Source organism: Euprymna scolopes, chromosome 22 (assembly GCF_053919585.1).
Source record: "Euprymna scolopes isolate OS-2025 chromosome 22, ASM5391958v1, whole genome shotgun sequence".
In the NCBI taxonomy this organism is placed as follows: domain Eukaryota; kingdom Metazoa; phylum Mollusca; class Cephalopoda; order Sepiida; family Sepiolidae; genus Euprymna; species Euprymna scolopes.
Window position 1 is genome coordinate 111864257 of NC_136503.1, and position 16591 is coordinate 111880847.

The window sequence follows — 16591 nt, forward strand, 5'->3', positions numbered from 1 at the left end:
AAACGAAGATGCAATTTTAAAATTAATAAAATCATTTTTTCTTTTGTTAATGTTAAGACTTTCATTAGAAAAATAGTTCCTCAGAGCAAGATGTTTTATTTTTTCCTTTTTTCATTTTGTTGGTATAAACCCTGGGGGGGGGGAGATGGAACGAACCTCCTGTTGAGGCAGAAAATGTACGTCAAGGTCTAAATTAAGTCTAGGCAATGTATCATGTGCCTGTGGTACAACGATACAGAGCCCTTTTCGGGAGCTTGAGCTCCCCACATTCTAAACCTCATGCACAATTTAAATCATGTTACTATAAACATAACGACTGCAGCGCATGTTGTCAATCAAATATTATATTAGATGTTTATAAAATCCCAGCTGTGTCAAAGCAATGGAGGTTGACTAGTGCTGTCGAAAGGTCAAATCCAGTTAGTTGGTAGCAGACTTTGTAAATGTAAGAACAAATATATCTTTGTTTCTCTTTCACATGTACACGTCTGTCTCACTTTTTTCATAATGAGGGCAGATCTGTAATTCAGTTGAAGCTGGCACGGTTTGATTTGATTGCAAAATGTTTGGAAGTATGACTCATCATGGACAGTCGCATGCAAGCTCAACTCTTAAGTACTTCTCCAAATGTAAAAACATTTTTATCAAAAAAAAAACATGCGTTGATCGATTATTTCATATTGCGTTCAACTCTGGTACCAAAGATCTAAGCCCAAATTATTAATTTTCAGGAGAGAATTAATGACACCAAGACCTTGCAGAAAAGAGGCATCAAGCAGACGTAACAGATGACATATCAAACCCTTAATCTAAAGGGGATATACCTATCATTTTATCATGTTTAAGACTCAGAGAGCTGGTTGCTGTGCCAGGACATAACAGCCCTTCAAAAAACAAGCGTGAACTTCTGATAAATAATAATAATACATGCTTTGTGGGACATGTATACTTTCCCTAGGGTTAATGCTAAAAAGATAAGTAAAATGGAAAAAAACGTCTTCTGATGAAGTCTCAACATATTAAAAAATAAATGATTTTATTCATGTTAAAATTGCATCACAGTTTGGTTTCAATTTCTATATAAATAAAACGGTAGATTATGCATGTGTGTGGGTGTGTGTGTGTGTGTGTGAAAATATTTAACCGCTAAACTCTTAAACTACTGGTCACATAACACTGAAATTAACAGGAAATAGTAATCATACACAAAGGATAGTTTATAACGAGTAAAATCTTTGGATTGATAAATAACGCATACAGAAATATGTCTTCAAGTTGAAAGACAAAATATTAATTTCAACTTGCTGACATTTGTTACTTTTGTGCATGCGCAAATTCATTCATAGTTTGAAAGGGTTTAATTTTAAATATTTCTTATCTGTTGGATTAGCTTAAATGGTAGGGAACACAGTTTGGATGCTACATGTTTTGATTTTAGCTGATGGTATTCAAGTCATTTTTTTTTTTTTAACTTTGCGAATGAGTACTATATATTAGGTACAATATTCAATAGACAATTGGCTCCGTAATAATAAATATGAAATCTGCATGAATTAAAATATATTTAAGCGTATTTACTATATTTTATTGTTCAACTCTATGGCTTTTGACCCATTGCTCCCTGACCCCACTTTACGTCACATATCTTTCATTCAATCCTTGGAACGATTCTGTTTTTACAAATTTAGGTTATCATACACTCGGAGTGATCCTTATCAAAATCCGCATCAGCTAACTATCGACGTAGGCTCCCTAATATGCAACAATCCGACAAGTCACAGTTTATGATGCTGAATGTTGGCCAGCTACAAAAGAGCTGGAAAACCGTTTCAGTGTCATGGAGACGAAGATGCTGCATTGGATATATCGTATAACCTTACTTGATTCAATGACAGAATTCATTGGTAACCAATTGCGGACAAGCTTCATGAATCTTGATTGAGATAATACAGAAAAATAATCATAAATGAAAACAGAACGTTTTTAAGTTGCAATTTTTCAATGTAAATTAATCCTTTAGAAGTTTAAAATCAAGGGGAAATAACTGCATTCTACTGTTTAAGTTGTTTTGCATAGAATTCAATGATGCTATTTTTCAGGTTGGCCATCTTGCTTTTTATCGATATACCAACACAGTCATATCCTAATAACAGTTGATAATAGTTGAGGACCAGTGGGTGAAGTACAGTCAAAACAGTGTCGGCTCAACATGCTTCACAACGTAATTATTTTTGTATTATTCTCATCTTGTTTTATTTTCACATTTTGACCAATGTAACCTCGGACCTTCTCCAGGCATATGATGTCAAACTTGCAAATCTTTCTGTCAAACTCTGGAATCTGCACAGAATTTTCAACAAAACTTTATTTAATCCAGAGGGTAGCATGCTCTTGTTCCATCAGCCATGACAAGATACAAGTTCTAAATAATTCACAATTACATTTTGAGTATCGGTCGCAAAAATAGGTTTAAAGCTCTCAAAATTTATACTAGAATCGTCTGCAAGGATCCACAGCATAGTGGATAAAATGCTTGGTAAAACTCAGTTGTGAGTTACTCTCTTTTGGAGGTTCAAGATTCAATCCTCAATATGAGTGAAAAAGAACAATAGTCTGGATAATCCCAATAATATATCACGAAACAACTTCCAACAGTCTTGCAAATGCGGTATACAAGCCAATAGTTGAAGACCAGTGGGTGAAAGGAGATTCAAAACAATGTCGGCTCAACATATTTCAGTAAGACTTAAAAACTGAAGTAAATAGAGGCGCCAAATAACATCTGAAAACCCTGTGATATGACATGGGATTACGCAAGAAAGAAAGAGAAGGTCATGTGACATAATGGAAACCAGATTTTCATGAAATGAACCGATACTTGGAATTGCTGAGTAGAATGACCTTTCTGATTTTGTGTTCGATTTTTCCAGAATATCAAACAAAGCAAAAAAGGGATGAAAAAATAAATACACAACAGATGTTACCAAAAGCAAACTAAGTTAATCTTCTACCTACCTGGATAAAGTTTTTTTAAAACTTATTTTAAAGTGTTTGTTTTACTTTAGAATATAAGTAATGTAAAACGTGATGGAATTAATTCCTATTTACTTGCTTCCCCACAAGGGCAGAGTTAGACACGAGGTCGATTTTTAATGTTCAGAAAATTCACTTCCCTCCAAAAAGAGTACTCTCGATTGAAACCAAAAATAGTCTATGGGATTTCTCCTTCACTGACCAAGGACAGAAAAGATGAAGTGTAGTATCAGAAATACATTTTACTCCGAGCACATTCTTTTAAATAAATTCTTTTTAGGTACATAATAAAATGCTAAAACAATTTATGTCTGTACATAAGTTATCACTTCCCACTTTTTTAAAGGATGGTGACGGCAGATGCAATGCAAAAAAGTAATTTTAAAAATTTCATCTGCTGTCACTATAGTATTGAACATTAAACTCAAACTAAAATACACCTTCTTGGCCTTTGAACTAATATCGCAATATAGTATCTGAAATTTTGTCTTTAATAAAACGGTTTCTACAAAAAAATTTTTTTTGCACACACACACACTAATGGGGAGGGGGTGCCCAGCTTTGCCCGGTTGTAAAATATGCTTAAATATGATATTTTAATTTATCCAGATTTCATATATATATATATTATTAATTTGTCCAGATTTCATATATATTATAGAGTTGTGATTTCGAAAGTAAAAAAAATTTATTTGGATGCCATCAACCCTGAAAGCAAAACTGTAGCATTAAAAACTAATGACGTCATCACTACCAACGTGATATGCATACGAACTGATTACAAATTTTAAATTAAAAATAAACTAGGATGAATGTACAAAATGTATAACGATTTTTTCAATTTTGACACATTTTTGACTCCTTAAAAACTATTATAACTGGCTAAAGACCCATAAAAGAACGGCCCGTAATAAATCCAATCATTTGAGGCCCCTAGCACTGCTCTGCGACTTTTAATCTCGGAAGAGATATAGTCAGAAAATATGGAGCCAGGCAAACACACAGACAGACAGCCTTTATGTATTAGATTTATATTAAAAAAATAAACAGAGTTGATTTGGGAATCTTAAGTAGGACGACCCCTGATGTGAATGTGGTATTATGGTAACTGAGAGCTCTAGTTAGGATTAGTTTAGTCAACAAAGGCACAGAGACAAGGATGACCATAAACCCCCTCCTCTCCATTTTTTGATTGGCCTTGTGCCTAATTTTGTTTTATAAACATGTTGTTCTCAGAATAAAGTATATAGATCACAGTGTATTATCTGTTCAGTCGAAAGATGATACAATAATACTGTGAGGTCAGTGTTTGTAGCAGACATCCATAAAATGGAAATATACCACAAACTCCTAAAATGCTGTAGAGATTGTGTTTGTATTGGACAGCCATAGAATGCAGATGTGGGGGAATAAACGTGGAATTTCCACAATCCACAGTAGTATGCATTCATAGATAATATTTTTATATCACACAAATGGAAAACTAAATTTGCATTAATTTGAAAACTTAGAAAACCAAATAATGTTATATAATTTTTGGGGGCGCTTCTACACTATTGGTACAAAATTTAGGAAATCATAAAACTGAATTCCACATGAAAATAATGGTATCTATGTATTCCTCATATTTTTAAGATGATTATATCCAAAAATTATGAAAATCGATAAGGTAGAAAATTATTTAATAAAGAAAATAGAATTTGATAAAAACAATCGTAAGACACAGGAGAGTTCAAAAGGGAGTTAATTTTCTGTTTTGATTTAAACAAGATGGCGACAATTTTTCACCTGTTAACATGATTATAATTGTTTTGTTGGGTTTGTATTACCGTACACAGCAAAAAGAAATATGTCAAAAAACAAATATATAACAAATAAATGTTATCAAAGGCAGGATAAGTTACTTTTCTACTTAACTGGATAATTTTTTAGTGTTTTTATTTTATGTAACATGTTTATTCAGCTCGAAAAACATACAGGGTTTACCGATGTATTCGAAAATTGCAAATGGCGGGGCACTCTCTGGTAAACACGGTAAGCTTTGAGTTTTATTTTCTGTTTAGCTGACGAGTCGCTTATGATGTAACGTATTTTTATTTAAAAAACAAACAACAACAAAAACTCATTGAAATGTAAAGATTATTTTTTCATGTAAACTTTTAAACTATATCTTTTATTATAAAACCATTCCGAAATTAAGAACAAATTATTAAAAATGAAACCTTTCTGAAAAAGGAACATTTCAAAGTAAAGGCTAGTTTTTTATGTATAGTTTTAAAATTAAACTGGAATATATGTGAACATTAATCAGGAGGGACTTTTCCTTGGAAATGACATGATTTCCACTAAATAGAACAGTCAAAATTAAATATGTTTAACATAACCGACATTAATATATACTATACAGAATTGCCCGTATCGACAAGTACATCGATATAGCATCAGTCACCTTGCCATATGAAAATTTATAAGCGTTCAAATAATAACAACGCTGTGCTGTTCTGCAAGTGTAGTTTAGAAAAAAAAAAGAAAAAGTGCCAGTTGGTCTAAAATTATCTTGCCTTTGCACATCTGTACAATTCCTTGCAAAAAGGCCACCGGTCACGTGTGCAGTTACAAGCATTGCCTAAACTATAATAGAAAGCTTTCGAAGAGAAATGTCTAAGCTAACTTTGTTTACTAGTCAGCAAAACATGGCAGAAGCGTTCATGCCGCCAGCAAGAAAGTGAAGTAGCATGCAGTTTATAGAGCAGCTCAGCAGCCATGCTATGAAGAGATATATTACCCCCCTCCCCCATACACAACTCGGACAATCCTTCGATCACTAATCGAGTGTACCTCATTTTATTGTAACCAAAAATTAGATAAGGAAGAGGAAAGCTTATCTGTTTCCTGACTAGCCACATCTTAAAAGTTGACCAAACCTCTAAAAAAAAAAAAATAAATAAAGGGGGGGGGGGTAATGTAAAAAAGCTGCGAGAATTTTTAATGTTTTAATTAAATGCGGATTTGTTGAGAATCGTGAAGCCAGTTTAAAAGATTTTTTTATTCAACAGTATAAATGCTGTCTTTCAAATTTTTAAGAATTATACAAAGAAATTCTTTTTTTGGATTACTCGGTCTACTGTTCTCAGTTTTAGTTTTATTTTTACATTTCGGCCGATGTAACCCCCAACCTTTTTCAGGTATATATTTTGTCTAATTGTAAATCTTTATGTCAAACTTGGGGATCTACACAAAGTTTCAAACGAAACTCTTTATTTAATCCGGGAGCAACATGCTCTTGTTCCATCAGCCATGACAAGGTACAAATCCTAAATAATCTGCAATTGTGTTTTGAGTGTCGGTCGCAAAAATAGGTTTACGGCTACCAAAATTCATACTAGAATTGTCTGCAAAGACCGGCAGCATAATGGATAAAATCCTTGGTAAAATTCAGTTGTAAATTACACTCCTTTGGAGATTGAAGGTTCAATTTTCAGTCCAAATGAAAATAGCATTAAAGATAAGAACAGTAGCCCGGATAATCCCAATAACACATCATAAAACACCTTCCAACTTGTACTAACTCAATATAAATATCCTAATCAACCTTACAAGTGGCAAAATTCCACCCCTTCACTGCAGAGGTTTCTAAATGTCAGAAAACTTTCTATTCTAATAGTTTCTTTCCTCAAACTGTTTGCTTTAGGAATTCCCTCCCTGTTTCCTGACTGTACCAACATACAGAAATTTAGATGTAATGTAGACAGACATCTCGTAGCACAACTCCCCAAATGTCTCTACAAATCTAACCCTTAATTCGCAGTAACCCTTCATATGTCAGTAGTAATACATATTTTTGGGAGTGGCAAAAAAAAAAAAAAAAAAAAGGAAAGGGAAGAAAGTATAACCATTCGGTCTTTTTTTTTTTTTTTTGGGTAATGCTCAATTTTAATCTATTTCCAAACCAACTAGCAGGACTACCCGACATTGCCCAGGGCCATAAAAACTAAATAGAAACAATTATAGTATAACATTTTTAGGTTAAAACTTCTAGCTCTCCTCCTCCTCTCTAATTGTCTCTTTATCTTTCTCTACTCCCCCCTATCATTCTGTCCACCCCCTCCTCCACTTCCAATCAACACATTCCTATCTTGTTTTAATGTGTTGAAAACGAAAAAAATAAATAAAAAGTAAAAAATAATAATAACATTTATCCCTTTTAAATGTAAATATTTTTTTTCCTAATTTTTAGATATTATACATCCGGAGCAAAGCCGATCAAGATAATATAAACTTTGTGGATCTTTGTTTAATAGTTTTCAACTTATTTGGGCATACAAACACTCGGACAACTGTCCTTTACATAATAGACTAGCAGAGCTACCTAGCATTGCCTAGGGTAAAAAATGTGCAACTTATTTCTATTAAAACTTCAATCTCTCTACCTCTCCCCATATTTATTTCCCCATTTTACTTCTCCCTCTCTCCAATCTCCCTTTTCTCCTCTCTCTCTCTCTCTCTAGCTGGAGATGCACACAGAAAATTCTCCTTTATACAATAAATGTCTGCAGGAAGGAGCCTGCATTTTCTTTCTAAATTAGTACAATACGAAACCTGGCCCAGTTGAACCCCAGAGAATGAATAAATCTGTCTACATTTTAGATATTATTCATCCAGGGTAACGCTGATTAAGAATATACCAACTTTGAGAGAATAATATACAAGCTTTGAGTATTTTAAATTCCTAGGAATACCAATTATTAGACTTAGCACTTGCATATGCTGGTTTTCTGCTAGAAAATACACAATTACAAAAAGGGATTCCACTATGTAACAGTGGAAAAATTTTTTAAAAGAAATTTTAACTTAAATTGTAAAATATAAAACCAGACAAGCAAATAGAAAAGTGAAAGGAAACCTAGACATCTCTCTCTCTCTCTCTCTCTCTCTCTCTCTCTCTCTCTATATATATATATATATATATATATATATATAAATAAAACCACCCACTGATTACAGGCCAACATGAGTAATTTTGATTTTTTACTGAATTTTACATATTACATTGCTTTGTATTTTTTCTTATTGAGAACTGTTTTTTTCTGATGAGTCCACAGAAGGAATTATCAAATGTTAAATATTAATTGTTCTCATGAACGAAACAGGTCTATGAAATGTATCAAAGTTTTTTTTTATTTTGGAAAAAAATAATGATTGGTAAGATGAATAAAACCTTGGACTTTGGAATATAGCAAAATTGTTATTTATATATGTTCTGTTGACAAAACTTCGGATTTAAAGAGGAGTGGTAAATACAAAGAGTAGATAATATTCACAAAACCCACACACACGCTATATATATATATATATATATATATATATATTGTAGAACTTATTCTTTGAGAAAGTCTCCACTAACTTTTTTCTTAGCTGCAATAAGTATTTTCAGTTAAAAAAAAAAAAAAAAAAGGATAAAATATATTCATAATAATAACAAAGTGGAAAAAAGTAGAAAAAAAACAAAAAAAAAAAAAAAAAACAAGAATCGATATGGTAGATGAATTTGAAAACAAGATAAATTTATGTTGGACTTTCTGAATTAGTCATAACAAAAAAAAAACATTATATAAAATGTACCAAAATATCCTACAAAGCTTAAAAAATATTGAAACACATGAAAATTTTAAATTTTCTTAAGCAGAATATTTCAAAACAAAACCAAAAAAAAGAAAGAAAAAAAAAAAAGATCAAAACGTTTTCCTGCCAAAAACTTGTACAAAAACAAAAGCAAATATTGGGTAATCACAAGACATTCAAATAAAAATCATGTTTTTTTTGTTTTGTTTTGTTTTTGGTCTTAAATGCAGAAATTTGAGCAAATAATTATTTTAGTATTTAGAAAAGCCAAAGAAACATGAAAAGTTTTTTTTTTCATATAAAAGAAAAAAGGACTGGCCTTCTTCTGTTTGGCAAGGCAATAGATGTCCCTTAAAATACTGCCGCCAGCACAATAAGCAAGCTTATAGTGAAGCAAGGGTTGTGCTATCTCCACCATCTGCACTTCTTCTGACCCAACAATGGCAAGAATTTTTCTACCCACGTGTTGCTAAACTTGAACTAATTCTTAAAAAAAAAGAATTACCACATCCAAAGGAAATAACGTAGGCGCCACATAGAAAAATTAAACAGACGAATGCAGATTTTATTGGCAAGTCACACGATCAGAATAAAAACCAAGTAATCACAGCTGTATTGCACATAACTTTTCAAAGTGAAAGTACGGTTCTGGTCTTAAATTTTGGTGTACATACTTATGAAAATATCATACTCCAAAAATCATGTAAATTTATCAAGTAATCTTATTTTTAAACAAATCGAGCATGAGCCCCCGCCCCACACAAATGGGAGCGAATTACTAAGTTTACTCCTATAATGCCTCCTAGAAGAGTGGGGAACCAGTTATCCCAGAAAATTCATTCTGGCAAAACTTTACTTTCACCGTGACTAATGTTTGTGCAAAATTAAAAAAAAAAAAAAAATCCAAGACGTGGTTATTGAGAAAAATGTGGACAGACAAACAGGAGTGAATTACTAGGTCCAATTCCTTCTTTGTTGGGGATCAATAAGAAAATCAAATTTTGAATAACCAAAGAATGGCCATCTTGTCTGCCATTTTGAAAAAATTCAAAAATAATAAAAAGAGTTGGGGAATTCCAAATTGGGACATTTATACTGTAATGCCAACGAATTTCTATTAATCATTTAATTTTTTTTTTAAATAAAGCTACTTGATCAATTTAGATGATTTTCATGGAATTATTTCCGTTCCATCACATGCACGTACATCATACAGATTCTTTACTTTTGTTTTTTAACATCGGGCGAATTTTGGACAAAAACTGAAAATATTTACTTTCCTCCCACATATGGCACAAGGTCAGAAAGTGAGGATGGTAGATCAGCGCACAAGAGATAGCGCACTTTGGTTCAGCAAGACCAAAAAGGAATGCCTTAACAACCCCATCAGCATTCCATGGTAGGGGTACCTCAGGCGATTGGCCATAAACCAACCTTTTTTCAAAGATAGAAGATAAAGCCTGGAAGGGTAGACCTTCTAGAACTACCCAGAATAAATACCATAACCCAACAAAGCAAAACCAGAAGATGCCAGAGCAGCCCACTATGCCGGTGTAATCGTTGAGAACATATCGATTGGTAACTATGTACAGAAGAAGAACAATTAGGAAGGGGAGACAATCTAGTTGCATGTGTGTGTGTGTAAAAGATGGTTGTCCAGAATTCTCCTTATATTAAAAAACAGAAATCAAGAAAAAAATTTTATGATGTACATACGTGTGTCGGAATGAAAAAATCATATTCTAAAAGCATGTAGTAGTTTTTCTTTTCTTTTTTTATCATAAAAATCATTTTTAAACAATTTTAAGCGATTAATGGTCTTGCAAGTTTGAATTATTGCAGAATTATTTGCTCATGCTTCCTTAAGCTGGCGATGCAAGACAGTCTCTTTTTGCTTACTCATAAAATTTTATTTTCTTATTCTAAAATAAAACTACTAGATTAATTAACATGATTTTTAGAATATATTTTTCTTTCATCACAGGTACACCATACAGATTGTTCTTTTTTAATATAGGATGAATTCTGGACAAGAATCAAAAGTTCTGTTCGTTAATTGGTCTGTCAAGCATTTTCATTGCTAAACATGCAAGTTAAAGGAACATTGCATTTTGCTTTTCATATTTATTATACTAAATGTGAGTTCACAGTTAAGGCTTTTCTCCTAATGTACTTGGATAAAAAGTACATGCTAAAATATAGATTAGTTCTGGGATTGCGTTATGTTTGATAAAATGGGTATACTTTAATCATTCTAATTAACTAATTAAAAATTATTCATTTCTGATTTTAATTGTTTCTCTTGATTCTCTTATTATGTTGATTCAACCATATTCTAAATGTCTGTGAGCATTTATAGAAAAAGAGCGACTTTTTTTTCTGCATAGTCATCTATTTTACATGCATGTGTTTGTATATACCACAAGCACTCATGTAATTTAGATGAAATAATAAGTCTCCTTACTTCTATATATTAGGTTGGTGCAAAAACAATATCGTTTTCTCACATGTTACTTTTATATATGATTTCTGTATTAATTCATTAATATATATATAGCCATGTTATATATCATTTTGAAGCGCGTTTCTTGCTCTATTGAATCGTGTTATTTGTTAACTTTTTCAATCCCTTCATTCATTTCTTGCAGGCTTTCGACAGCATGGACAAAATTGAAATATGCACGATTTTCTTGTTCAAGTTCAAACTAGGCCGAAAAGCTGCTAAGACAGCTTGTGATATCAATGATGTGTTTGGCCCAGGAATCACTAACAAACGTGTGGCACAGTTGTGGTTCAAGAAATTTCGCAATGGTGAGGAGAGCCTCAAAGATGAAGACGGTCGTGGCCGGACGACTACGGTTGATAACGAACATTTGAAAGCCTTAATTTTTTTTTTTTTTTTTTTTTTTTACAGTGACCACCACTTATCAAGGCCCGGAAGCCACTCAGGGATAAGGGTTATTGCAAGTACATTACGTTAGTGTGGAGATTTGATGAAGTGTTTAATTAAGGGGGCGGTTCATTAGGAATTTGTTAACATTGGACTTGAAGACATCCAAGTTGTAGACCGGAGGGAAGCAGGCAGACGGAACAGAGTTCCACAGGCGTGCAGTTCTAAGAAAGAAACTTTGTTCATGGAATCCGCGTTTTGATTTAGGCACAGATAAAGAGTGGGGGAAATTTTTCACAGTGGATTCAGCTAGACGGGTGTTTTTCGTGAAAGATTGGCGAGGGGGGGACCAGAGATTGGAGTTCAGACGAGCACCTGCCATGGAAATAACGATAAAACAAGGATAGGCTCGCAACGTCTCTTCTGTGGGAGAGAGGTTGCAGGGTAGAGAAAAGGGCATCCCCACTAAGCCACAAAGTCTATTTTGTACTCTGTCAAGGCAGGATAGGCTTTTTTTAGCAGCTCCTGCCCAGATATGGCAACAGTATTCCATCCTTGGACGTACTTGGCTTTTATATAGATAGAGATTGAAGCTAATCCTTGCAAAACCACATGAGAAGTTGCTGTTGAACTTGAGGTCAACCACTCAACAGTTATTCACCATTTAAAGCAAATAGGGAAGTCAAAAAAGTTGGATAAATGGATGTTGCATGAACTGAATGATAATCAGAAAAATCGTCGTTTTGAGGTGTCTTCTATGCTCCTTCTGCACAACAAAAACAATCCATTTCTTGAACGGATTGTGACGTGTGATGAGAAGTGGATCCTCTACAACAACCAGCGACGTCCGGCACAGTGGTTGGATGCCGGAGAAGCTCCCCAACACTTACCGAAGCCAAAATTGCACTGAAAAAAGGTTATGGTGACTGTTTGGTGGTCTACGGTCGGTCTCATCCATCACAGCTTATTGAATCCAGGTGAAATGATTACGGGTGGAGAAGTATTGCTGACAAATTGACAAAATGCATTAGAAGCTTTAACATATGCGCCTTAAATTGGTCAATATAAAGGGACCAATTCTCCTCCATGAAAGGCTTGCCTGCATGTTGCTCAACTGACTCTGCAGAAGCTGAACGAATTGGGCTATGAGACTGTCTCATCCGCCATGTTCATCGGACCTTTTGCCCACCGACTGTCTCTTCTTCAAGCATCTCGACAACTTCCTGTCTGAAAAATGTTTCAAAAGCCGAGTTGATGCCGAATCAGCCTTCAATGACTTCATCGCTTCCAGAACTCCGAATTTCTATGCTAATCAGATAAATACACTTGTTTCTGGCTTGCAAAAATATGTCGATTCTAATGGTTCTTATTTCAATTAATAAAGTTTTATAAGGTGTTATGATCTTTTGAAGTTGAATGTCAAAAACGACATTATTTTTGCACCAACCTAATAAAGAATAATAACACTTCGACATAAAATAATTATACTTCTATATAATAAGAAAAAATATTTCTATATAATAACAAAGAACAATACTACTACTATATGAAAATAAGAATAATGCTTAAAAATAATACTTCTATGTAACAAGAATAACACTTCTACATAATAAATAATATTTCTATTTAATAACAAAGAATAATAATACTTCATTATGAGAATAATAATATTTCTACATAATAACAAAGAAGAATAATAGTTCTATATAAGAAAAAATGATTCCTCTATATATTAAGAAAATATTACTTCTATATAAAAATAATAATTATACATTTATATAATAACAAAGAATAATAATACTTATATACAATAAAAGGCACTAATAAACTGGCGCCACACTAAATAATTCCGGATAGTCAAGAAGGATGGAAAGACCAAGGAGAGAAAACACTAATCAGATTTCCACTGGATGAGTGTGAAGAGAACTGGGACCTTGGAGAGGCTTGTTTTCACCGAAATTCTAATGAAGACCAATGGTAAATGGCATTGAGAAGTCAATGACAAGTGGCTGTTGCGATAATGCAAAAATATTTGCAAATTTTATTGCAATAGGTGGATAGTACTGGAAATCTGAAGAAACTTGTTGTCACTCAGACTCCAGGGAACACTACTGGTTGTTGTCAGAGAGTAATCTTTGATGATAGCTTTAATTGAGAACTAGTGAGTACAAATATATTTTTATTCCGCCGAAATGGATCAGAGATGATTGCAAATTGCATTGTTATGATGACAGTTTTCATCTCTGTTGCAGATATTGACAGTGTGAGACTTGATCCCTGTCATTGAATTTCTGAAAAAAGTACATTGAGAATGGTGGTAACTATGTACAAAAATAAATTCTGGAGAACAAAAGGTCACTTGTTTTAATAGTACCATTCCCGTCTTCAGAGCTCTTCAACTTTATGAGTTAAACAAAAAAATAGGAGGCTTTACTTTTGGAACAAACCTCATAATGACGATAATGATAACATAGGAGTAAAGAGACTTATTTTTAATTCTGCAAGAAAAAATGTCTTTAAAGATATGTTACAGTTTATGGCTTTCCGAATGCAACCCAAGTAGAATAGTCATAGTGGTTGTGATCAAACAGCTAATAGGAATGTCTAATATTAAATAAATCCTAAGACGTGTCTTATGAATTAGGTCCGTGAATTAGCCAAAAATATTAAAATGTTACAAACAAAAACACCCTTAAAATTTGTAGAAAAAAAAAACTAAATATAAAAGAAATATAAAAATTAAGCAAAAATTAAGTGCACTGCAGCGCAGGTAAAAAAAAACTTAAAAAAAAAAAAAAAGAACTTAAATTTTTTTTTTTTTTTTTACATGCAGCGGAAGGTGGCAATGGATAGAAACTTTACTTTCAATTTGTTAGTAAAATAGTTTCAACTGAAAAAAAAAAATGAAGAAGCTCGTTATTCATTCAAAAAGCGTTTGGATTGTCTTCTAGTGAATATCAAAGCAATAATAGGTCACCATTCGTGAACTGGAATGATTTGCAAGGCGAATGGCTGAATATTGGTTGGGTTGTGGAGTAAACAAGGGGAGGTAATAATGTCAGTGTAACATTTTTACCACAAAGGGGGAAACGTTCAAAATCAGAGAGGAGGCAGCAGTGGAGAAGAAGGAAGAGGAAGAAAATTCAAAATATTTATATTAAAAAAAAAAAAAAAAAAGAAGAAAACAATGGATAAATAAATAGCTAATAAGACTGGGTTCGTTTTAATAAAATTGTCCCCAAATTAAAAACTTTTTTTTTTTTTTTTTTTCAACCTATATTAATGAGAGGAGTGTTGTCAGAAATTAAGCGCAATTGATCATCATCACCTTATTTGGTTTAACGTCCATTTTACATGCTGGTATACATCACAACATTATATCTGCTGATTAGTAACGACAGAAGTTCCCTAAATAAATAGAAAAAAGGGTTCTTGGCCCTCGGACCAGGATCAAAGTGTAATACCTGTCCTGATACTGCACTTCACTTTTTTGGTCTCGGTTAATGGATGAGAAATCCTTCATGAGTGATACATTTTATATTTTATTTTTGTTACTAACTAGAGTGCTCCTTATTGGGGAGCTGGTTTTCCCCCACATTAAAAACTGACCTTGTGTCTAACTCTGCCCTCGTGGAAAGACAAGTTAAAAAAAAAAAAAAAGACTAGTTGTAGCACCTGTTCCACCCTATGTACTGATGATGTCACAAAGGAATTAAAACTTTATACTCATTAGGTTTGTGTGTAGGATTCAACCTAGTTAAAAAACAAAAATACAGAAAAATCTTTATGATGTACGTACCGATCACGGAACAAAAATGTCATATTCTAAAATTCATATAAATTAAGTAGTCTTTTTTTCCATTTACTAAAAAAAAAAAGTTAAATTTATGAGGCAACAAGGACGGTGTGTCTCGTTTTGCCATTTTTAATAAATAAAGGAAGATAATTCAATTCGAACTACCGAGATCAAAATCAGCTCTGCAGTGGCTATGATTTGCTATTAAAATTGCTAAAACTCATTAAAAAATTATATATATATATATATATATATATATATATATATATATATATATATATAAACTACTTGATCAATTTGTGATTTTTGGAATATATTTTTTTTCTGTAATACAAATTTTTCTGTATTTTTGTTTTTAATTAGGTTAAATTCTGGACAACAACCTATGCTTTCTCCACATCTGAATTGTCACCAGTCTTTATTTTCTTACATTTCTTGCAGACAAACTGGTTACCATCTCTCAACCTACCTGCAACCTTCATTGAACATAAAAATTATTATTCTTTTTAAGAGGTTAATGTAGTTTTGTTGAAACATTGTTTAGTGTGTATATGAAGGTAATTTATAGAAAGCAATACAATGCAGAGGTGAAATGGATAAACACGAACTGATACAAATTCATATAATGATGGAATAAGCTATGCAGATTCACCTTTCACTAGTGTCTGTAAGTATCTATATATTAATACGATAGTGTGTGTGTTATTTTCTGGTTCACGCTTACATCCGGGTAGTTTAATTGTTATGTACTTCCATTTCTTGACACGAATAATTTTATCAGGAATTCTTCATAAGTTTTGGTTTCAGTTTCGATTATAGCTGATGGCACTACAGTAATCTATTTTTCTTTTTATAAATAATTTTATCAAGAATTCTTCATAAGTTTTGGTTTCATTTATGGCTGAAGGAACTCAAGTTCATATATATATATATATATATATATATATATATATATATATATATATATATATATATATATATAAGGTTTTATTTCGGTTTCAATTCAAGCTGATGAACCCAAGTCATATGGATATTTAAAAAACAATTTTTTTAAATCATGACTTTATAATATATAAAAATCGATAAAACATTAACTCTATAATAATATATACAAAATCTGCAAGAATTAAAATATATTTAAGCATACTTTATGATCGAGCTTTGTAGGGCGTTTGTGCTAGCTAAGATAAATACTTTTTCAGTTCTAACAAAAAAAGCTACAATAATATCAGAGTGTCTCCATTTACACT

At 32.5% G+C, this 16591-nt stretch overlaps 1 protein-coding gene across 3 annotated transcripts in view; it reads right to left on the reverse strand.

Annotated features, from left to right (window-relative positions):
* Positions 1-16591, reverse strand: part of LOC145243653 (SLIT-ROBO Rho GTPase-activating protein 1-like) — a 559174-nt gene that overhangs the window by 19370 nt on the left and 523213 nt on the right. The gene's annotated exons all lie outside the window — the stretch shown is intronic.